The sequence below is a fragment of the Terrapene carolina genome, unplaced genomic scaffold (genome assembly GCF_002925995.2).
Source record: "Terrapene carolina triunguis isolate 2854851 unplaced genomic scaffold, T_m_triunguis-2.0 Scaffold67, whole genome shotgun sequence".
In the NCBI taxonomy this organism is placed as follows: Eukaryota; Metazoa; Chordata; order Testudines; family Emydidae; genus Terrapene; species Terrapene triunguis.
The window spans coordinates 441,572-467,141 of NW_020664418.1; positions in this window are offsets into that span (position 1 = coordinate 441,572).

Genomic DNA, 25,570 nt, shown 5'->3' on the forward strand with positions numbered 1-25,570 from the left:
ACAATCTGTGTGAGAGCAAGGGGGAGACCTTTATGGCGGGGTGGGAGGTTGAGGCAAATAGCCTGGCTGCTGATTACGCCCAGCCAGACAGCCGGGCGATTAGAAGAGCCCAGCGGGACGCGCTGTGCATCCGGGAGGCTTTGAAAGCCAGTTTCAAGGCTGAGCAGGGTACCCAGTGACTTTTAAGTTTGTGGACACAGAGGCAGAACTTGCCCCCGTTTCTTTACCCAGTTGCCGTCGACTATCCTCTCCACTTACATACCCCCTTCGCCCCCTTCCCAAAAAATAAAATCTGTTCTGTTTTGTTCATGGACACCGTTGTCTTTATTACTGTTTTCGCGGGAATGTTTTAAACCTGGGACGCAGACTGTGGCGGGGGGCGGGTTTAGGGTTGTGATGCAAATGATGCTTCTAAACTCCAGGAATGACAGGCTCCGCGGTGGTGGACTGGTTGTTTCAACGGAGCCTGCCAGCCCTCCTGGCCGGGACTGCGTGTATATGTCGGCTATGTGACTGTCTTGCAGGAGGAGGAGGGTTACAGATCCCCTGCTGCGCGGCTCTGTGATGCAGGGTAAGGACCGCTGCATAAGATCTGTAACTGCCCTCCCCCGCCACCAAGTCAGAGAGCAACACCACCGCCCCCACCACACAAAACATGAAAACCACCTCCCAGACTAACCAGGATAACTAGTCACTGCACTGTATATGTGCCCTGCTGCTGCACCTGCCCCCTGCTAAAGGTGACTGTCCTGTCCAATGACCAAGCCCCTTCCCCCCCCTTCAGACAGACTCCCCTCCAAAAGAAGAGGATGGAAACAGAAATGAACAGAAACGTATTCTTTATTAACAACCGCACATGGAACGGGGGGGTGAAACTTGGACGGGGTCTTGTGTGAGGCGGGTAGGAAAGGACTTTTCAAATTTTGGGGAATGAGAGCCTTCTAGTGGTAGAGCAGTCCGCAGGGGTGGAGTGAAATTTTTCACGGCCCCTTCCACCCCTCCGTGTTTGGACTTTGGGTGAGGGGGGTATGGGACTTGGTGGCGGGGCAGGGCAGTTACAGAGAGACTGCAGCGGGGCTCTCTCCTCCTGCCTCCGGTCCTGCAGAACATCCACAAGGCGGCGGAGCGTGTCCGTTTGCTCCCTCATTAGTCCAAGCAGCGTTTGAGTAGCCTGCCTGTCCTCCTGTCGCCACCTCTCCTCCCGTTCCATGTTTGCCCGGTGCATTTGGGACAAGTTCTCCCTCCACTGTGTCTGCTGGGCTGCCTGTGCTCGGGAGCATTCCATTAGTTCAGCAAACATGTCTTCCCGTGTCCTCTTCTTCCTCCTCCTAATGTGCGCTAGCCTCTGGGCAGATGTGGCTGTGGGAATTGGAAAAAGGGAGTGAATTCCTGAGACAGAGCAATGTATCTGTGAACAGAGAACATAGTCTTGCTCCGTGAACAAGACCATGCAGAGCACCTATCACACGCGCACTGAGGACAAGGTCGAATTTTCGGCCCTCGCCTACAGTGCCTGCGGTCTTGCTGTGGCGAGCTGAGGAGCAGGGCAGGACACCGGACTTTGTCTAGATGGCAAACATGGTAAGCCGTAGACTTGTGGCCGCTTAAAACTTTAAGAGTGGCACTGGCCTCCTTTCACATAGAAAGCAATGCGAGTCTCTGCTGGCAGCAATCCTGCAAGCATGAACTCTGGCCCTGTCCCACCCCCTCGCGGCTGTAAACCGCGTGGCTGTAAACCGGCGGTTGCAGTTCTGTAAAGGGACGAGCAAGCAGTCCCAATACTAACTTTCCCCTACCTAATTCACAGCAGGGAGTCATGCCTGACATCACCCTCCTGAAGGTCTCCGAGAGCCAGAAGGAGAAGATGCTACGGGACAGCCTGCAGAAACCGGGGCCATTTGCTGCACTGCTGTGCAAGGCCATGATCCCGGAGTACCTGCTGGCGTTGTGGCAGGGAAACGTGTCCTACCACGGGGGGCCTAATAAGCTCTCCCTGCCCAGGAACCTGCTGATGAGGCTGGAAAAACACCTGCAGGAGGTGTATGAGGAGTTCTCCCTGGAGGATCTCGCCTCTATCCCCGGTTACATTGACCAGTTCCTGGCTTAGGTGCCCTTGGAGGGACAAATGACTGCAGGGTTTTGGGCACTATAATCATGAAGCGGACATTGTGCAATTTTTTGAAAATGGTTCGGACTATATATTGAGGCGCCCAAAAAAAGACAAATCATGATACACTTTGCACTGATTCCCCTTTTGTTTGACTTTCCTGTTTACATGTTTTGAAGCACTTTACCCACTGTTCATATTTTCAATCTTCCTGTTTTGTTGCAAATAAATGTTTACATGTTTTAAAGCACTTTAGCTAATGTTAATATTTTAAATACGCCAGTTATGTTGTAAATAAATATTTAGATATTTAAAACACTTACAGCTTGATCCTTCCCCTGAATCTGTGTCTGGGGTAACGGCTGGGGAGGGTTGGTAGGGGATCTCTGTCAGGGTGATGAAGAGCTCCTGGCTGTCGGGCAAATCAGCGTTGTAAGCGCTGTCTACTGCCTCGTCCTCCTCATCTCCTTCCTCCTCTTCCCCGTCCGCTGAGGAACCGGTCGCGGACAATATCCCATCCTCAGAGTCCACGGTCACTGGTGGGGTAGTGGTGGCGGCCGCACCTAGGATGGAATGCAGTGCCTCGTAGAAACGGGATGTGTGGGGCTGGGATCCAGAGCGTCCGTTTGCCTCTTTGGTCTTCTGGTAGCCTTGTCTCAGCTCCTTGATTTTCACGCGGCACTGCGTTGCATCCCGGCTGTAGCCTCTCTCTGCCATGGCTTTAGAGATCTTCTCATAGATCTTTGCATTCCGTCTTTTGGAGCGCAGCTCTGAAAGCACGGACTCATCGCCCCACACTGCGATGAGATCCAAGACTTCCCGATCCGTCCATGCTGGGGCCCTCTTTCTATTGGATTGCACGGCCATCTCTGCTGGAGAGCTCTGCATCGTTGCCACTTCTGCTGAGCTCACCACGGTGTCCAAACAGAAACTGCGCTTCAAACTGCCCAGACAGGAAAAGGAATTCAAATTTTCCCGGGGGAGTGGCTGGTCAGAGCATCCGAGCTCGGACTGCTGTCCAGAGCGTCAACAGAGTGGTGCACTGTGGGATAGCTCCCGGAGCTATTAGCGTCGATTTCCATCCACACCTAGCCTAATTCGACATGGCCATGTCGAATTTAGCGCTACTCCTCTCGTTGGGGAGGATTACAGAAATCGATTTAAAGAGAGCTCTATGTCGAACTAAATGGCTTCCTGGTGTGGACGGGTGCAGGGTTAATTCGATATAACGGCGCTAAATTCGACATAAAAGCCTAGTGTAGACCAGGCCTCTGTAACTCTCACTCAGCCTCCTCAACTCCTCCCCCTCCTTCCTGTTTCCTGTCCTTTCAGACTCCCAACAGACAGTGCTCCCAGTTCTAATAATCACATGCAGCATCTAAACACCACTATAGAGCGCACTAGCCACACAGGGATCTCTGTATAAGGAGAGATATTACTCATGAGAGTCTGAAATGGGCAACTGGAAGCTCAGGAGTACTTGGGTTGGAGAGCTGTCTGCAGATGTGGATGATCAGGTTGGTGTATACCTTTCCTGCAGAACAGGCTGGAAAAGAGCCACTTGAGGAGTTTGCTGGGGTATTAGCTGGCCTGGGACGCAATGAGGCCAGAATTCATTGCATTGAGATGGAGGCCGTGTTCCGACAGAAATACAGGCACCATGGAGTTGTGTAGATACAGACTGTGACGTTGCACTCCATATGCTTTATGAAAATATGCTTGGAATGTGAATATAGTGTAACTGGAATATGCTTTATGCAAAAGGTCTCTTGGAAGGTATCATTACAAAGCTTATAATCTACTGAGTGTGTTCATCCTATTTGTATGAATGTATCATTCTTGTATCTGAAGCTAGAAATATGAAGTATTACTCTAAAGTCCTATTGTAATTATGCAAAGTGTGGGCCATTAATGGTGGCTTGGAATCTTGATGGATCCCATTGACCAGGACAATTGGTTGTAAATGGCTCTGTTTACTTGTAAGCCTTCCTGAGTTTGTGTAAGTCAGGCCAGGAAGAATGGAGGCTTGGGGTCTCACAGGACATGTGACCATTTCACGTGGTACTGGAATCCATCTTAAACCTGGTGCTTTTCCATTTAGAAGGAGGGGTGGGGACCCAGAGAGACAAAAGCTTCCCACCTTATGCCAAAGATATAAAAGGGTGTGGAACAGAACAAAGGGGGTCCCAGTCATGTGAAATCCCCTGCTTTTCACCTAAGATGCCTGTTGGAACTAACAAGAACTGTACCAGGGGAAAGGATTGGGCCCAGACTAAGAAGGAGTCTAGTCTGTGAAAGAAGCTTATTGGAACATCTCTGAGGGTGAGATTTACCTGTATTCAGTTTCTTAATGTATTAGGCTTAGACTTGCATGTTTTGTTTTATTTTTCTTGGTAACTTACTTTGTTCTGTCTGTTATTTCTTGAAACCACTTAAATCCTACTTTTTATACTTATTAAAATCACGTTTGTTTATTAATTAACCCAGAGTAAGTGATTAATACCTGGGGGAGCAAATAGCTGTGCACCTCTATCAGTGTTATAGAGGGCAGACAATTTATGAGTTTAACCTGTATAAGCTTTATACAGAGTAAAACGGATTTATTTGGGGTTTGGATCCCATTGTGAGCTGGGTATGTGGGTGCTGGAGATAGGTGACTTGCTGAGCAGTTTTTAGTTAAAGTCTGCAGCTTTGGGGGCGTGGACCAGACCTGGGTCTGTCTTGCAGCAGGCTAGCATGTCTGGCTCAATAAGGCAGGTTTCTGGAGTCCCAAGCTGGCAGTGAAAAACGGGCTCAGAGGTTATTCCAGCACGTCAGGTGACAGTCTCAAGGGGGTCTCTGTGACCGAACCCATCACACAGACCATTTGAGCAAGACCCCCAAGCTCGAGAGCTGCCCTATAAGAACAGCTGAGGGGGAGACGTCAAGACTGCAATGTGCAAAAGCATTTTCAGTTCTGGACGCAAACCAAGGGTTTGGCAGGGCCGACAAATCTGACACAAAGGCGCAAAACTCTTCACCTTCAGCCCCCAGCTACTCAGACGTGACCACAGCTGAACCCTCCTCCCTCTGGGATACCCACTGGGTGTCACACATCCCCCTCTGCACCCAGTCTACAGAGGATGAGTCTGTTACAGCTCCCCACTATGCAGCCTGGCTCATCAGCTCAAGCTACAGCGACACCTGCTTTTCATTCTGGAGGCTCACCAGTTCCTGCTCTGGCATCACTGCAGTGGTGACCGAGGAGCCTCCCCCTAGCTGTGTTTAGGCTTAGTAAAAAGCAGTTGTGATCCATCCACTGCACCAGGTAGTGGCCTAGGTGGCAGGAGAGATGGGATCACTTAGTCCCTCTGTGCCTCAGTTTCTCTAATCTGTGACACAGGGTGAAAGCTACTCCCTGGCCTCTGTAAAGTGCTTTGAGCTCTATAGTGAATAGTGCTTGGTTTTCACAGAACCTTCATTTGGGGCCAGGTTCCCCTGACAATTTCCTTTCAGCTGTTGTTGGGGCAGCATTCTCCACTGCCCCTGCCCTAGCAGACGGGGGCGTGGGCACAGGCAGGGGAGGGACAGGGCAGTGATTGGTGTAATCGTATATCAAGGTTTGCAGTTATTTGTGTAACGTCCTCTGTCTATGTGTGGGTTTGACTCTGCGCTGTTTCTCTCTCCCCAGTGGCTACAGAAGGCAGCTCTGCCTAAGGCTGGCACCGGGTAATGGGAAGGTTAAATACACAGTCTCAGCATCGCACAGCAGCCATTCCAGCACCAGGCCTGACAAAACCTCTGCAGCACAGATCCCTGGAAATGAGCAGGCACCAATATGTGGCAAGGGGCCTAGTGTGAACATGCAGGATCTATCCATTAAAACCCCAGTGCTATATCTACACAGAGCCCAGCACAGTCTCACCGTCAATGAGGTAGAAGGTGGGCATGCTCCTGAGGTCTGGAATTCAGAGCTCTAGCAGCCAGGGCTTCTTGCCTTCCCCCCATCAGGGTGCATGCAGAGATGATGAGCCCTGTATTCAGCAGCAGGGTAGAGCGGTGAGGTGGCTCCTCACCCCGGTGCTGCTGCCTCCCGGGCCAAACTGCAGCAGGGAAACCAGCACACTGCCTGCAGTCCCTGTGGGACTGCCTGTGGCAAAAAAACTTCTAGCACTAGAGAGGCCAACCAAAGAGGGTTTTCTTGTGGTGGCCCTAGGAGGATTTGGCAGAGACGTCTAGTTCAGGAAACATACGAATGCTCTGCAGGGTGAGTCCCAGCCTGTTAGCTTGCTTTGCCTGCATGCATTTTTCAGCTTTCTTTAAAGTGTGTTTTTGGAATGTATTGACTGGGCATGCTTCTGTTCTGGGGAATCTTCCTGCTCATCTTTCCTGAGCAAGAACTCTTTTCTGGTAAATGAGCAGGGTAACAAAAATAAATGCCTGCCAGATTGTCACATTCCTCTCCTTGACGGGATCATGACAACACTTTGCAAGCCTGCATTAATGCCACGCTCCTGCGGGGGTGTCGGTAGCAGGGGTAGAATATGGGACCTGTGGCTCTTTAAAGCAGGAGCTTCTGCTGCCTGAGCTAAGAGACCCACGTCTTATCCAAGGTTGCAGCAGGCTTCTCAACCTCTCTATGTGACCCAGCCACCAGTAGAGGGTGAGAGAGCAACACATGGAGTGGATGTGGGTTACATCTACAGATACCATGTAGTTAGCATCATAGACCCTGAGTGACGTGAATGAGTATCATTATATCCTCCATTTTACAGCTGGGGAAACCGAGGCACAAAGAGGTGCTGTGGCTTGCCGAAGATCACCCACCAGCCAGTGGAAGAGCTGGGAATAGGACCCAGGTCTCTTCAAGCCGTCTCCCTACTCTGATTACTCCAGCATCCTTCCTCAGAAAGTTGTTCTGTAGGCCTCAGAGCTATCATGCTTGTTGCTCTTTTCTGCACAGAGCTCCTTGTGGAATAGCACATGGGCAGTTCACTTTCCATGCCCATCCAGTCCTGGCACATACATGGATTTTAAACCGATGTATCTCTGACTGATCCCTGAGCCAATCCCGCTCTCTATGAATTTCTCACATCATATTCTATTGGAAGAGAGAGAAAAATTCCCTGGGGAAAAGGTATGTGAGTGAGCCAGTCGACTTGGGATTCATTTACACAATTCTCCTGATTAAAAACAAGAAGCAGGTGTGCTGCATTTTTACCCGTGACATGAGTTCTATAGTTTTGAAAGAGTATAAAACAAACAACAAAGAAATAGATGTGATTCGCTATTGCCCTGCAAGCTGGTGGAAGTATTTTACACCACTTTGCACTGGTATGAATAAAGCCAAGCAGTGCAGGTTAACACTGATGCAAAGCTAATGCCGTTCTCTCCCTGGATCAACTGCAAGGGGGCAGATTTAAATTATGCTGCCAGTGGAAGACCTTCTGTCTGAAGAGGATTAGGCCTAGGGAGCCTCACTCTGCCATGCTCTCTCCTCCCTGGGCACTGGCTTTGCCTCCCCTCTCCTCCCCAAACACACACCCAGCGTCTCGTCTCCACCTCTGACCTGGCCACCCCCTGCCTACTTACCCTGGGCAGCACAGCTCTTATGTAGGAGGCAGTGGAGGGCAAGGCAACATGACTGTGTCCGCCAGCCTTATGCTAACCTATCATTCACCTTACACAGGGAAAATTCACCAGGGGGTTTCTCTGGCCTGTTTAAGTTTCCTTTGCCTTGTGTGTGACTCTAGCAGACCAGAGACTCCAGCCTCAACTTTCAGAAGATGCATCTACTGACAACGCAACTGGATTAATTAGATCAAAATGGGAAAAATTCTCATGGACATCCTCGGGCAGTGTAAAGAGGCATTAAAGTCCTTTTTATGGCCCCTTTACACTGCTGGAATGGTGTAAAGTGGCTTTATTATAAATGAGAACCCAGTCATTGCTGTTTGTGTCTCTCTTCCCAATGCCAGGCAATATCATTTTCCAGCAATCCCTTTAAGGGTTTATTGACCACAGGAGATTTGAAATGATTTTTGTCAAATACTTTTTCACCATGAATCTACTTTATACAGTGGAATGGGCATTTCGGCTATGGATTTTATTTCACCTGGTTCAACAAATAAGATCCCTTTGCTTAGCCTTTGTCCTGTATAGATAAGTTATGTTAGATCAATTTGGGACTTTATGAAATTTTGGGTTGTCTCTCCTTTCTGCAAGTTGCCAAACTGTCCTAAATCTTTCATTGTATTCTTGAGGATCCCGAGCCCAGATTAAAACATCTCCATTCTAGCGTCAACCCTTTATAAGTCCCTTGAAGATCGGTGTAATTAGCCTTTGAAATACCACAGGAGCAGAGCAAATTCCAAATGGCATTCACTTGATTTTATAGGCTGCAAGTCTCCCTTGTCTCACATGTTGTGTGGTCATTTGAATCTGTTCAAAGTGAGCATAAAACTCAGAATAATAGCAGGAAAATCACAAATAGGAGAATCAGACTCAGACACTTCAGTGGTGCATAAAATGCCACTAGCTTAGAGCCTGACTCATATAACTTTATTTGCCAAAATATATATCCTGCATTTTATACTGGGAATATTTCTGCAACTTCAACAGTTCCTTCAATAATTTTTACATTTTATGACTATTTAAATCACTTGGCTCAATACATAACTGTACTTCATTTGGCTTCAGAGTATGAACCCTGTTTACAAATTGTTCTGCTTTTTTCGATAACTCCCTTTCTCCCTGCCCATTATCAACTTCTGCTAGAACAAATGTAATTTTCTTTGTGGGTGAAGTGCAGGAGTTACTGATTTATCATTCTCCTTCCAGATATTCCAGGAAGACATTTGAGAATTCTCCTAGTATCTTGACAGTGTTTTCTCTGTGTGATTCTATGGACTTTGCAATAACTATCTTTTCTGCTAGCTACGGTCTGACATGCTTTTAGTCCTGAAACAGCTGGCACAATGCAATTACTGTTCAGGAAGTTATTGAGTGATGCTATAAATGGATATTAGACTAGATAGATGTCTCATCCAGTATGTTTCCTATGCTGGTATTTAAAACAAATTGTAATAGCTACTTGCTGTTGTATTGCTATTTTGTGTCTTGAATACAAACCAAGGTTTGCTTTAGATTTCTGTTCTTCCTTAGCTACACTATTAAATATTTCCCCTGGAACAACACTGCATTATGCTCCAGTATCCAATTGATAGGATACAGATGTGCCACTAATATTTAGCCACGGTTGCTAATCTGAAACAGTTTGCTCTATAGTCACTATACCTCCTGTGGACACTTTTGGGTTTAACCGTGTGATATACCTTTGAAAAATCATGTTTCCTGTTTATTTTAATGGAATATTTGACCTAAGATTTGTGTTCTTGGCCACTGTTGTGCACAGAAATGTTTACCCGGCCAGAAACCACTTTGATTTATATTTTGATTGTTATGTGGGTTTCCTCAACTTGTGTGTTCCCCTTTGGAAATGACAACACATGGATTCTCTGTTCAGACCACACTTAGAGTCTGCATTTGCATTTCACTGGCTCTACTAGTGTCCATGACATGGGTTAAGGTTAAATCAGTTTCCCAAAGTTTCTCACATCAGGCTGAAGTCAATGGGAGTTTTGCAACCAACTTCACTGGGTGTAGGATCTGGGTTTTTATTCCACATGCAAGTCCATCTTTTATTTAGGCGTCACATATTTCCCCAAATTCACAGGTTTGAGCTTTAAACCTCTCCTATGGATATCATACAGCTCATACTGCCACTGATCCCAAATGTCCCTCATAAGTCCCAGTTTCTGGGGATTATCTCATAGTTCATCCATATTGTGTGTCTAATTGTCTGAGTATTCCTCTGCCCACATAAAAGCACCATACACCTGCAGCGCTGCTGGATGTGCCATGTGGATTAATGTCACTGCCTGCACTTTCAGTGCCTTCTCTACAACTCCCGTAGCAATAAGAAGAACGTCAAACTTGCTTTAATTGATGCCATTTTTGCAAGGTTCCTTGTATACCCAATGGACCTGGAGGAAATAATTGCTCAGCTTTTTGTTCAATAGAACTCATGACTCCATGAAATCTGGTAAACGCTTGGGAGACAGATGGGTTGGAGAGAAGGCAAAGCCTTTTTGTGAACTGCATGAGCACTCAGAATGCATCGAATCTCCACAGGCTTCTGGAGATGTCTAGGCCAAAATATGGGAGCCTGAAGTGGTGAATCTACAGCTATGTTAATACACGAAAACACTGTGCTGCGGGTCAGTTATGGTTGCTCTTTATATCACGTACCTAACACAGAACCTAAAAAGCAAGGAAATTAAAAATAAAGGCTACTAATAGTTCATTTCCTCTACTCCCCAACCCAGAGATGTACGAGCATAGCTCCTATACACCATAGAGAATGCACCCCAACCTTAACCCTGCCCCAACTGGGACACTAGCCTTCCAACAACCCCTTCCCCAAATTTCATCCACACTCCTACACCACAAAAAAAGCAGACATCTGTCTCCTGCTCAGGGCCGGCTCCAGGCAACAGAGCAGCAAGCTGGTGCTTGGGGCGGCCCATGGAAGGGGGCGGCATGTCTGGCTCTTCGGCGGCAATTCGGCGGCGGGTCCCTCAGTCCCTCTTGGAGGGTAGAACCCGCCGCCGAATTCCTGAAAAAGAAAAAAGCAGCCCCCCCCCCCCCCCCGCCGCTTGGAGCAGCAAAAACGCTGGAGCTGGCCCTGCTCTTGCTGTCCCCTCTGCATAGTTCTATGAAACAACAGACACTCAGGTTTGGGGAAGGGCATACTAGAAGGCTTGCACCTCTACTAGAGAAAATTAAGATTGTTTTGAATTCTCTCTGGCTGGTCTATTGGGGAGGTGTGTGTCTCTGCGGGATGGAGTAGAGGGAATGTTGATGGCCCTTAACATTTCACTTCCTAGCTTTGGAGGACTGGATGAATAATAGGATATAGAGCTTTGCACTTCTAGTCTTTGGTTCAAGTTTGTCCTCAGCTGATAGCAACTAATATTGGCACTATCTAAGGGTTGTTTTTTGACCAAAGTTAATTGGTGTTGGTGGTTCTTAGGCTAGCTCTTAATGGGCAAATATCCACGTCACAAACCCACCACAACTGGAATTATTGGTCTTCTTGTGAGCATTTCTAAGAGGTGAAAGACTGAATGGGTCATGGACACTAAACTTCCTCCCAACCCAAAGGGTTGAGCTTTATGGATAGGGCACTAAAGGGATAGCTTGCATTTCCATTCTCTGGGACTAGAACCAAGACTGCAGTCTCCCAGGCTGTCCGGCACCGTCCATCAGCACTGAATGGGTGAAAATCGGGAGTCGAGGTGGGGGAAATCAAAAGGGGAAAGAGATGAGAGACAGAGGAGAAAAGAGACATGGAGGGAGAAGAGCAAAGGAAGTCATTCTGCCCTCCAACGTACATCTGAGCCACTGATGGGGAGAGAGGAAAGATGGTGCTGTGGGGACACTGGCTATCAGGGCTCCTGAGTTCTCTTCCAGCTGTGCCACTTACTGACTCTATGACCCTGGGCAAGTCGCTTCACTTTGTTTCCTCAGCTGTAAAACGAGTCTAATAATAATACAACCACCCATCTCCCAGAGGACATTGGAGGCTTAATTAATGTTTATTAAGAGCTTTGAGGCCCTTGAATGGCGACTGTAAAGAATTATTATTTAATTAGCCTTTCTGCCGGTCTGGCCACCAAGAGCCAGGCGATTCGAGATGCGTGGTCCCACCAGGTCAGCTGTTGTCCATCCTCGCCTCCTGTTGCTGTAGTTTCTCTCTCCTCCCCCCTTCCCTGACTCGTAGCAGTTTCCTCAGGAGTGTTCAGCTAGCTGACACATTTGCCACAGATGGATGGTGCGCAAGGAGACAGCTGTCACTCCCAATTTGTGGCGCACTGCGTGACAGCGGGGCTGATGAGTTCTGAAAGGCCGTCTTGCGGAGCACATGCACTCTGACATTCTTCGAGATGAGCCCTACAGACACCTCTCCGCGGACCTCAGGAGAAACTGGCAAGCGAACCGGTTTGCCTCCCCTCCCCCGAAGCAGCCTGCAGGCTGGAAGAAAGCAGCACTCTGGTGTGCGCGCACACACACGCACCCACATGCACGTGCAAGGGCCCTGGGTAACTTCACGCCGGCACTGGCATAGCAGGTCCCAGCCCGGCTGCTTGCTGCTGCAGCTGGAATTTGGAGGCGAGGTGGGGAAGGATGGAGATTTGCACAAGGGAAAGGTCACCAGGGGAGCTGCTGTTTTCCTTTTTATTTTAAGAAGAAGGAATCTGGGCTCTGAGTCTCGGGCTGTTCTCTCCTGCTGCCTCCATACTGTACCTCTGACCCTCTTGAGGTCCCCCTCTGACAGAGCACTGACTCAGTGCTACTATCCTCCGGAGACCTTTGTCCTCTCAATACCCTATTGTTCTCTCTGACCCACAAAAGGTTGACATCATCTCCATATCAAAGTCCCCTTGGGCTCCTTCTCTCCCATACTGGAAGGGGCTTTCTTCACACCGCTAGCCCCTAGAAGCCCCCAGTGAAGACGGGCTGTCTCCGGGCCCATAGAGGTCTATCTGCCCAACACTATTACAGTTCTGATGCGAATGCCAAGTCCCGCTGAGGATGCAGCACTCTGAGTTTCGCCCCTTGAGGAGGTCTTTAGAAATTCCAGATCCCACCCATGTGCATGAAACCAGGCCACTGAAATCGCTGCAGCCCAGACCTCCCGGGCTTCCCAGGTCAGCAGAGCCAAACGGGTGGTTTATTATTCCAGTATGTTGATACTGAGTAGTTGCTCCAACAGCGGGGAAAATGACCCTACACTGAGTCATTGAATCATAGAATCATAGACTTTAAGGTCAGAAGGGACCATTATGATTGTCTAGTCTGACCTCCCGCACAACGCAGGCCACAGAATCTCACCCACCCACTCCTGTATCAAACCCCTAACCTATGTCTGAACTATTGAAGTCCTCAAATTGTGGTTTAAAGACTTCAGAGTCCTCTTAGCTAGGCAAGGAAACATGAGAATTGACAAAAGCTGGAGGAACAGACAAGCAGATTCAAGCACTGAAGAACCTTGGAGTTCTTCGGACCACTGTGTGATGGAGGCCTTGCTTCTGGAAGGGATGGCGACATGGCTATCCTAGGACTGTAGATGGAGGCTTCTGGACAGTAAGGCCTCTGCACACATTCTTAAGAGCAATCAGCATCCATGCATGTGGCAAAATGTCCTGAAAGACAGGGGTGTAGAGAGGACCTCTAGGAAGAGAGAAGTAGATCCAGAGTGGTCCAAACAGACAGTCATTTGAAAGCCCTGCCCAGTCAGGTGTCAATTTGTATCCACGTGCTGCAGATTTTGGGGAGAAAAGAGCCGTGCTGTTTCGCAGTTGATGACAAACCCCCATGAAGCCTCTGAACAAGATGCTTTCCAACTGGCAATGCACATTTATCCCTTCCCGTGACAGTCTTTGTGCCATCTGGGCTATACGATGAGGAGAGAGACTGGGAAAACGTGCCATATGCGCAAACATTGGAGCCCTCCAATCTGCCTCCATGCTGTAGCAAGGGATCTATAGGCTCCAGGACATCTCAGTGTAGTGGCGCAAAACTGGTGATCTGAGCAGAACTGGACATTGTACACTACAAGAAAATAAATCTTAGGTCATGTAAGCTGTGGGACAGCAATGGGCAGAATGCACCACTCAGCCTGGTGACGGGCGAATCCGGTACACACTGCTAGAGATGCTGGATGTTGGTACTTTATCACTGTAGGTCACCTGTCAACACAACACAATCCCACCCATGCATCTTCCACATAACCACCAACTCCTCTTGTCTTCTAGAACCCTAATCAAATGCAGCAAAGTCTCATTCAACAGACCCATCTCACTGGCTGCAGCACCTGTACAGGACTGCAGGATGAACTCATCGACTCAGCACAAATCCTTCTATCATTCAAGCCATATGAGCAGGCCCCCAGGATGAACACTTGGCTTTATTTATGCTTAAAACCCCTGGGAGGATGGCCTTGACATTAAGTCCCTGGGCTAAGGGCTCGATGAAATAGGGAGTCAGTTCCTGGCTCTGCCATAATAATAACCCCTAGCTCCTCTATAGCGCTTTACAAAGGAGATCAGTGTCATCACCCCATTTCGGCCCCACCTCTGGGCCCCGTGGTCCTCACAGCCTTGCCTCAGGGCTATCCAACATCCTTGTCCCCTTATATTAGTGTGTAGGGGTTATACCACCTCCTCTGGTCTCTGATGGCTGGTAGGGGAAGCTGGACCCCACATCTATGCTGGAGTCCAGCCCAGAGACCCTACAACCAGCAGCCAAAGTCTGCTCAGTCCCTCTCCTTGCCACTGCCAGCCTGGTCCCGAGGAAAGGGTGAGTCTAGAGAAGTTGCGGGGAAGAAGGCCCAAGAAAGGCTGTGTAGGAAGGAGCCCAGGCAGGCAGTGGCAAGGAGTGGGACTGAGTAGACTTATTATTATGGCAGAGCCAGGAACTGACTCCCTATTTCATCGAGCCCTTAGCCCAGGGACATATGAGCAGGCCCCCAGGATGAACACTTTATAGTCTACAGTCCTGATTCAGCAAGGCACTAAGCATGGGCCTGACTTTAACCCCCATTGAGGCCAATTGGGTCGCTCACATGCTTAGAATTAAGCTCATTCTTGGGTCTTGCTGAATTGGGGCCTTTGGTAGCCACTAAATGGGCTTAGACAGGTTCTCTCTCACATGTGCAGAGTCTTGCCCGCCTCTCTGTGATGGGGCGTGTACCCCACACAGGCACTGACGGGGTGAATGAGGCCTGAGAGGCCAGTTACATTACATGGCTGCAAGCAGGCAGGAGAGCCTGTCTGGGCAGGAGCAGGCTGCTGAGTATGAACAGAGGTTTGTGGCAGTAGGGAGAGAGTCAGCAGTCACTCTCTGGGGATGAAGAGTTAGTGAGGAGAGAGACCAAGCCTGAGAATCCTGGCAAGCAGCCGGGGGAGGCCTAGACCAGCCGCTGGGCACGGAGCAGGCTCTGGTGGGGAGCCCTGACAAAGGGTAGGATTTGGACATTGGTTTGAATTTATACTTGGAGTTTTGTTCATACGTAGCTGGGAAATGCAGAATCAAGCTGGCTGAAACATGTTCAGCAAAACATGTTCAGCAAAAAAAAAAAAAAAAAAAGCCATTTGGATGAAACATGGAATCATTTCAATGACATTCCATTTGGACAAAAAATTGGAGAAAAAATTGTAAAAAGGGGAAAAGTCCCATTTCAGTATTTTCAGAACACAAAGTTTGTTGTTTCAAAATGACTCTACCTTTCAAAGTGTTCTTCAAAGTGAACAGAATGTTGGGAATCATTAAGAAAGGGATAGATAATAAGACAGAAAATATCCTATTGCCTCTGTATAAAGCCATGGTGCACCCACATCTTGAATATTGTGTGCAGATGCGGTCGCCCCATCTTAAAAAAGATATATTAGAATTGGAAAAGGTTCAGAAAAGGACAACAAAAATTATTAGGGGTATGGAACAGCTGCCATATGAGGAGAGATTAATAAGACTGGGACTTTTCATCTTGGAAAAGAGATGACTAAGGGGGGATATGATAGAGGTCTATAAAATCATGACTCGTGTGGAGAAGGTAAATAAGGAAGTGTTATTTACTCCTTCTCATAACACAAGAACTAGGGGTCACCAAATGAAATTAATAGGCAGCAGGTTTAAAACAAAAGGAACTATTTTTTCACACAATGCACACTCAACCTGTGGAACTCCTTGCCAGAGGATGTTGTGAAGGCCAAGACTATAACAGGGTTCAAAAAAGAACTAGATAAATTCATGGGGAATAGGTCCATCAATGGCTATTAGCCAGGATGGGCAGAGATGGTGTCCCTAGCCTCTGTTTGCCAGAAGATGGAAATGGGCAACAGGGGATGGATCATTTTATGATTACCTGTTCTGTTCATTCCCTCTGCGGCACCTGGCATTGGCCACTGTCGGAAGACAGGACACTGGGCTAGATGGACCTTTGGTCTGACCCAGTATGGCCTTTCTTATATTCTTATCTACTTTATTTGATCTAAAAAAAATGAAAAGTGTCAACGTCCAAATGAAACATTTCAAACTGATTGAAATGAAACATTTCAACTGACCCAAAACAGACTGCTTTTCGGAATTTTGTTTTGTGAAACAATTCAAAATTTTGCCTTTTCATCTTGATTTGGGACAAAAAGAAAGCCAAATGTCAACATTTTTTTGCTGGACACAGAATCCATTTTCCAATCAATCTAGGAATGAAAGAATTCTCAGACAGTGTTTTAACTAGGTTTTATTTCAAAGCTTTGCTGCACTTGTGTCTGATCCATCCAAGGCTCACAGTGTTGTTAAGGATCCCAGCCCCTCAGCCAATCTCTTTGCCCACTCCCTTCTGAAGCCACGACTAAAATGTTTGTGAGCAAAATTGGCAATGGTGTCAGGTTAAGCAGAAGGAAGTGCTTGCTGTCTGTGAGCGCACAAGGGATAATAAGGCAAAATACTTGCTATGGATTCATGTGCCCACCTGTATTACAGCAGATGCTCCAAATGAGATTGGGGCCCCATTGTGCTTGGCATTCTACAAACAGAAAGTCAGAGATAGCCCCTGCTCTGAATAACTTACAGTTTAAGTAGGCTGAACAAAGAGTGGGAAGGAAAGGAGAAGCACAGGGATACAAGTAACTTGCTCATGGTTACATAGCAGGTCAGTGGTACAGCTAAGACTAGAACCAGGTCTCCTGATTCCTAGCAGGGCCGGCTCCAGGCACCAGCATTCCAAGCAGGTGCTTGGGGCGGCAATCTGCAAGGGGCGGCATTCTGTGTGTTTTTGCGGTCCCAAGCAGCGTGCTGAATTGCCGCTGCGGACAGCGGGGGCAGTCCATATGCCGTTAGGCCGGCACTCGCGTTTCTGCGGCGGTGGCAATTCTGCGGCGGCAATTTGGCGGCAGTTTTTATGTTCAGCTGCCCGCGGCGGCAATTCGGCAGCTTCTGTCTTCCGGCTGAAGACAGAAGCTGCCGCCGAATTGCCGCTGCCGCGGAAACGCGCATGCTGCCCTAACGGCACACGGACTGCCCCCGCCATCCGCGGCGGCAATTCAGCGCGCTGCTTGGGGCGGCAAAAACAGTAGAGCCGGCCCTGTTCCTAGGCTAGTACCATGTCCACTGGACTCTAAGTGAAGCTCTGGGGAGAAGCAGACCCTGTATTGGACTGCTCTTACCACCAGACCTCTGGTGTAATATTCCAGCTTACAGTTCCACCCATTATAGCAACACTTAGGATAAGAGGACATGTATGCAGTGACTGTATGTAGAGAAGAGATTAAATGGTTCCTGTTCCTGCTGGAGACCCATCAAAATTCAGAGATCTTCACATGGCCCTGGTTAGCTCCCTAGAAGGACTGTTTGGGCAGCCCATCTGCTGAGCTCTTCTCTTAGGTCCAACAGAGTCTGATACACAGGAAGCAGACATGGGTTGGGATGTTTGTTGACACAGATAAGAGCTCGTCCAACTGACAGATGTTCTCAATTATTATCATCTGGACCATAGCTGTTCCGGAGCAGGAGATGACTCTGGCAGCTTCCTATCTCCTGCCACTTGCCCAGCTCCACCCTAGATCAGTTGGAGGGGATGCAATGTTTCAAAGATCTTGCCCCATTCCAGGCCCCAGAGCATGTCCTCCATGACCAGAAATCCATAGCAGCAGAAGCTGGCCCTGGGTCTATCAACCCCTGCTCTTGCAAACAATGCTACATGATTGGCCAGCAGTTTGGGCCCCCAACCCCATTCTGGGACCCTGCTTCCAACCTGGCTCACATATGGGAGGTTCCTTATAGCCTGAGCCAGATATATTAAAACTGAAGTAACTTTAGCTGGGATCCAAACTCTGGGACAGGTTGTACCATCCAAGAGGGAAATCTTCCTGAGAGGCCAGGAAATCCTGGCTAACCTCCTCTCTATCCAATTATGTTGTTGCCAATCATCAAAAATCATGAGTGGTGCTTTCTATTTGCCCTCTGGCTTTTGAGTCTTCAGGATGCACTTGGATCATGTTTCCAAGTTTTCTCTGCAACCCTGAGGGCTAGAAACTTACTTTTTCAAAAACATTGAAAGCTGAGATTTTCACCGGATCACGTGCCTCCAGGAGCTGGAGACCCAAGGTTGGCAGAGACCCTGGGGTTTTTTTGCCTACCTCCACAGCATGGGGCATGGGTCACTTGCAGGTTTAAACTAGTGTAAATGTGGAGTTTTCTGTAACTTTAAGTCTTTAAACCATGATTTGAGGCCGTCACTAACTCAGCCAGAGGCTAGGGGTATGTTACAGGAGTGGGTGAGCAAAGTTCTCGTGGCCTGCAATGTGCAGGAGTCAGACAGATGATCATGATGGTCCCTTCTAACCTTAGAGTCTATGAGCCCCACGGCCAGCAGATCTGCATGGGTCACATTCAAAATTCAGTTTGACACAAAAAGTGGCTACGTAAAACTGGTTCTTCTTACTCATCAGATCTGTTCATTGGGCTTGATCCAAACCCCAGGGAAATCCAAGACCCCCACTGTTTCAGTGGATTTTGAATTAGGCCCTTGTCCCTCAATGAATATTCAAGGTCACAGTTCCTCAGTTGAATGACAGAACTTCTTTTTTCTCCTGTCAGCCCTACAGCCCAGTTCTGGGAGGGGGAGCTGAAGTCTACTGTAGTTTGTGCATCATCAACGCAGTTGCTGACTAGTTTTAATCAGCTGCACCTCAGCAAACCCATTGCGGCTGCATGGAGTCACTGTGGGCAGAATCTGAAGGCAATGGGGTTGCCCAGGTGTCAGTGAGGACTTGATTTGGCTAGTAGGACCTTTACAATTAGCACTGATGCATAAGATGGAAAAAGCCCAGCTTGACTCTCAGATCCCAGGGTGAGGTTGGAGGGCCGGTAGGTAGAGAACACCCCTGTCTTTTTGCTTGTAGCTGAGCATACCCAAACTTTAAGAGTGCAGAATCTGAAGCTGGATTTGAAATTTCTTGTCTGATCCCATCTCTACCCTGGAAACACCATCTCTCTTCTTACACGCCTCTCTGTGCACAAACAGAGCTCCCCTGCCTTTGTAAAGAGGTAAACTATTTTCTATACAGCAGCAGGACTACAGCATAGCCAGCTACTTGAGGAAAATTTTGTGGAAGACGACTACAAAATAATACTTAGCTCTTTTAATCCATAGATCTCACAGTGCTTTACAAAGGTCAGTATCAGTGTCCCATTTCAAAGATGGGGAAACTGAGGCACAGAGCGGGGACGTGACTTACATGAGGTCACCCAGAAGGCCAGTGGTAGAGACAGTAACAGAAACCAGGTATCCGGAGACACAGTCTAGTGCTTCACCCACTAGGCAGGTCTGCTTCTGGAGAGGGGCAACATTTTTCAGTGTCCTCCCACTCCCTGTTCCAGATGGCAGCTGAGAAAATGAAAAAGAACAGAGTCGGGGGAAGAATGATTTGACCATCTGGGATCTGGTAAAAAGTACTGCCCCTGGTTTTGGACTAAGATTCAGATGGGTCTGTTTCATCCCGATGGTTTGCTCAGCCCTAAGGTAGTGTAGTCTAGTGGAATGAGCAAAAGATAGGGGATCGTGGAGTGCCTGGGTTCTAACCCCAACTCACTCACTTGGCCTAGTTGTGTCACCATGCTGTGCCTCAGTTTCCCTATCTGAAACAAAGGGATAATGATGTTGGAGGAGTGTGCAGAATAGTTTGCAAAGAGCTTTAAGGAGATGAATTGGTAAGCACCATCTTTAACGCATATTGAGATCACCTGGATGGCTGTTGATGGGATAAAGTCATTTTCACGCCTAGATCACTGATTAAAACAAATTATCCAGGTCATCTGATGGCCAGATGGTGGCTGTGTGAAATTAATGAATGAGGATCATCTATTGGGAGGCACCATGATTGCAAAAACACCCCCCACAATTGCCCTCCCAGACCTCCTTTCTTGCTGCTAGTATGCTGGACAATGTGGGGAAACCTCCCATAGCAGCTGCCACTGCTTGGAGTGCTTCACTCTCCAGGTATCTCAGCCCAGTTCCTTCCATCAGCACTGGATGGGGGAGGGAAGCAAAGTCAGAGGGGTTGCACCAAGGCCAACTTTGGCCCATCATGACTTGCCGGCTGTTTTAAACAGGAACATAGGAACTGCCAGATGACAGTGGTCAGTTGGGTGACAATAGCCTGAAACTGACCAGTGCTGACTTCATTGGAAACGTGATCCCTGAAGCACAGAAGAAGCAGTGTGGGAATATGGTGGGTGTATAGCGGGTGTGCATGGGGGCGAGGTGGATGGGTAAGGGTTCCATTTGGGGGAGACAATGTTTTTACTCCGGAAGACAGGGCTGATGATTTATATTTGAAAAGTGTCCATTAACCCTCCGCCCGCAATGCCTCACCTAATCTCCCAGTGAGACAGAACCCAGAGAAATTGGATCAAGGCAAACTTCTCTTTACATCTTCTGGGCCTTGAATGGAACATGAAAGGGGCTGCCGGGAGCCACAGATACAAAAGAAGAAAAACTGAAGTTTGGGTCAGCCAGGGATTTCTGTCTGGTGGGTTTTTGCTGAGAAATTCTCTCTGCCTCTTTCATGATTATGAAGGATTCCTTTCCCCCCCTCCTCCCACTTTCCTTCTTTCCTATTTTGCCATACGGATAGCTGGGAGCTGCAAAGCATGTGACAGTATCTTCCATATAGGGGCAGGAGCAAAGCAAGGCCGAGTGATGGACGCCCTTAGGCCAGACTTGCAGACAATATATACCTACTGCACAATCTAAAACGCTTCCCACTTTCACAGAGAGAACATCAGGCAGAGCAGACAGAGAGAGAGAAGGTCCTGCTTTCAGGTAAGTCACTCATCCTTTTGCTTAACAAGGAGCTCCATCTGGATGGGAGTAGAAAGCTAGAGTCAGACTAACTTCTGGAGAAGGGCAGTGTGATGTGTATTGTTTTCAGCTCAGGACTTCCACAGAAATTTGGAATTTTGATCCTGTTCTATAAAGTGTGCAATACGTTTGTGGGCTGTGTGACTATGCAATAGAGTTATGCACATACAGTATAAAAGCAAGTGTGTATGCAAATCTAAAACACAAAGCTTCAGAATTTCTTATTACAAGTACGTCCTAAAAATCCAAGCACATCCAACTGTCCTGGCTGTCATTTGTTTTCTGGCGTGTATTTTGGCCAGTTTCCTCTTGCTGCATGTTGCACAATCACTTCTTGGGCTGTTTGTTTTGTGATCTGACTGACACCTGCTCTGGGAGGCTGGGGTTGGCTACACAGTAGCTAGTTACCCAAACCACATCCAGCAACTTCAAAAGCATTTTCTTTAAATGTGAAACCTTCTGAGCTGTGCTGGATTCGCTCAAGAGTCCCATCCCAGTGAACTGTCTGAATGGTACTTGGAGGTACTGGAATTTTCATCACTGGCTGCTCTGAACAGTCCCTGCCTAAACCAAACTGGTGACTTGGTCCTTAGCTGTATGAAAGGGAAACACTGAAGCATCTGTGTGTGTGTGTGTGTGTGTGTGTGTGTGTGTGTGTGTGTAGAGGTTTATAAAGAACACCTGGTGGCTTTTCTATTATAACACATGTATTCACATAGGAAGGGAGAGAGTAGCTCATTTGCCCCGGTGAGTGAAGACAACTGTGAAAACCGTCTCTTGTGTAAGCTACCTACTGCGTGGAGAGCATACTGCATTTTGCGTCTGTGTTGCTTTGCCAGGGTTTAGATTGCACTGGATGATGTTATGGGGAAACAGAAAGTGGTGGTGGTGCATGGGGACAGATGCTTTTGAAAACACTAATAAACTTCTAATAACTGGAGTGAGCTGTAAGGTCATTAATGAAATGAACAGATGTGGGCATGAAACTGTTAAACCAGAAAAACAAGCCCATGGGGGAATTCACATCTGACATCCATGGTCACAGGAGGGGTGTTACTATAGATGTAGGTTTAGCCATCTGTGTGTGTGTGTGAGAGAGAGAAGGGATAATAATAATGCTCATAAAGAGGATCTTAGACAAGTCACCTCTTTTCTGTGCCTCAGTTTCCCAATTTGTACAATGAGGGTAATGCTACTTCTGCAGCTTTGTAAAGCACTTTGAAGTCTATAGTATGCAAGGTATTGTTAATATTTATAAAGGGCCAAATTTTAATTTCCTTACTCATGTGGACTAGTACTTTCCTACAGGAACAGTCCCCTTGAAATCAATGGGGACACTGCTGGAGTAATTGCTGCTGACTTTGAGTAAGGATATCAGGATCTGTCCCTAAACAGTTAATGTAATGAAGTAATAAGAGGCTGTACTTCCATCAAGGGATTCAGGGGACATCATAAACTACTGCAGCAGAGCCTTAGTCTCCAGACCCCAGAGATGGAATTGCTTGGAATGGCATGGTTATCTATGAGCTATTGTTTAGAATAGTCACTCGGCAGTCATTGCTGTCTGACTGGGATGCCCTTTCAGTACTAATCAGGCAGTCTAATACCACATCAGTGCTAACAGAACTGGTATGCTGGTCTTTGGGAATGTACAGAAATTGTCCCTTATGTAGGAGATGATAATTCTATATGTTATATGCTAGTCTATGGGTTCTGATGGTGCTGAGAATTGTGACATGCATAGGGGGTGACTTGTCATTGAATTCCCCTGGAGGCTCTCCCCATGTCCTTTCACAGCCATATCAGAGTTATGACCCCAGTGCACATTCCCATTTTCCTTTAGGTGTGGGATGGGAATGGGGTTAGATGGGGAGCCATCCCCTCCACACACCCCCCCCCCCCAATATACTGTGCCTGAGAAACTGTCCCTCAAAGACAGCTTCTCAGGGCTCGATGACAGGATCTCTGGAATCAGAGGGCTCTGTCTGTACCTGCAAACTATGGGGAGTTGGGTTTTTTGTTAACCTGAACCTTCCTGCTACAAAATTTCCTATGCACTGGGGGAAATTAACCCCAGGTGTAACGCCATTGCTGCTAAGGGATTTCACACACATTTGTTACTGGAAGTCTGATTCTCTGAATAGCTTAGTGTTATCAATATCAATCATTAGCACAAAGCTAGGGGAAAACAGATCAATTTCCTCTCCTCGTACCACCCACTTCCCACCCCATCAGGCAAGGATTACCCCCTAGCCCCAGGAGAGACAGGATATCTTGCAAACGCTCCCACAGCTTGTGGCTAGCTTTTCAGGAATTTGCAAGGGGTCGGAAGGTGCAGAGACTTCCCAGGAAGAGCTTGCAGGACCACAGTAGAGAAAGCATCCTTTGACCTGGAAACTGAGCCTTTGACTTGGGATCATTAGGAGAGACAAAGAGAGGTCCCCATCGAGTTACTCAAGGACAAGCACAGGTAAAACATCTGGGTGAAATCCTGGCCCCGTTGAAATCAATGGAAGTTTTGCAACAGACTTTTGTGGGGTCAAGATTTCATCCAATCAGGGCAAGCCGTGCTGCCTGCGAGCTCTTCTCACGGCTCTCCTCATTGTGATTGAGAAGAAGCTGCATTAACCTGGAGTCTCAGCTTTAGCTCAGAACAGCCTCATGCCTTTAAATCAGACCGGGAGGGGAATTTTCATGGAAAGGGATTTTTTATGGAGTTAAATGTTCTTTGAGGTTTTCCCCAACTAAATAGAATGAAAGCAGATGATGCAGTTAAAGCCTTGTGCAAACCTCTTGTTATTTCCATTTCCCCAACAGAGACTCCTTTTGGAGACACCTTGATATTTTCCAGTCAACATGTGATCACAGACTGGCTCCCCCTCCCCCCATTGCTTTGTCACTTGCTGGACCTTCCAGGGCATAGTGTCAGATCACCGAGGCTAGAGGTGGAAGAGCCTTAACAGGTCACCTTTTCTCTATGCCCAGGGAGCAGTGCTGGGTCATTCTTTACTGTGCTTGAATGGTCCAGTTTTCAATGGCTCCAGTGACAGGGCATCCACACACTCTCCTGTTCTGCAATCTGCTTGACCTCGCCATGCAGACACCATAGCCTGCTTTTTTCATTTGCACCATTCCAGCCCATTCCTCCTTGTTAGATGGAAGCAGGTCATCAGGAACCTTGAAAATCCTGCCTTGTTTACCTCAAGAGCTCTCAATGGTTCCCTTGGAGCTGTTTACAGTCTGTTGCAGAGACCTCATTACTTCATTGGCTGAATTCCCAGGAGGCCCCCTGGCCTAGCATGGACCTAAGGACTCCAACCCATTCTTGTCCCCTTGCTTGCACTCTCCTTTGCAACCACCCATCACTGAGGCTCCGCAGATCTGGCAGGAGTCTCCAGCCATTGCCCTTAGCTCACTCACTCCAGGACTTGCCCTTTTCAGAGGATGGAATCCCAGAATGCTCTTGTGTACTAGCTGATCTCAAGGGATCCAGGGAACCTGCAGGTTTTGAAAGCAACAGATGTGGTTCAGTCCAGGCTCTGAGGTAGGCTTGGCAGGATCTCAGTGAAGACAGGGAGAAGTGACAAAATTAGGGTGAACTGTGACCCTAGAGCAGGGGTGTGTGTAGCACTGTGGTGACTCAACCCTCTCTTTCTTAAGACTTTTTCCTTTCCTGAGCTGGCTTTTCTCCTCTTCCCTATTCATGGTCTGTCTCCTCCTTCCCGTTCCATCTCTCTCTCCAATCTCCAATTTCAGGTTAGACTGTGGACCTTGTTTGTTCTCTAAACACAGGTGAGCCCCCAGCCTTGTATCCTCAAGATATTGGTCCTATTAAAATCACCACAACTAACCCCTCACCCCCAAACAAGGCTACTCCCTTCTGTATGTATCAGCCCCTCCACTTCAGTATGTGTGTGAATACAAAACTTAATATTGCATACAAAGAGTGACCAGCTTAGAGTGGGGGTTGAACCCACAACAGCTAGCTCTAAAGACAAACCAGGTGGCGAGAGCTACACAGGCACATTGCTTAGAGGTGGAATGGGTGCTAGCTGTCAGATGGAAACAAAGCTCCATGCTGAGTCACATAAATCCCATCCCTTGAGTTCCCTTGGGTTTTCACTAGCCATTAGCCCAAAAGGTGGCTGCCTGTAAAGCTCCCTCACTGACAGTTAAAGAACCACCACACCATTGGCACAGCTAGAGCAGATTATGCAAACTCCTGAAATGCCCTGCAAATGAGTGGTGGGAAATGCTATTGGCAGCTGTGCCAGAGTCTGTCTCCGTGGGGCCTCCTTGTGCCCACACAGGGCACTACTCCTTGTGCCCACCCACATGGGGCTCAGGATTGTGGAGCCTCAGCCCTAGGCTAAGACACTTGCCAGTTCCACTCATTCCACTCATTCCCCCATGCTGGGCACATCTCAATGCTCCTACCCCATTCCCCTCACTGCCCCCGGCTGGGAGGGGCTCGGTGCTCCTACCCCATTCCCCTCACT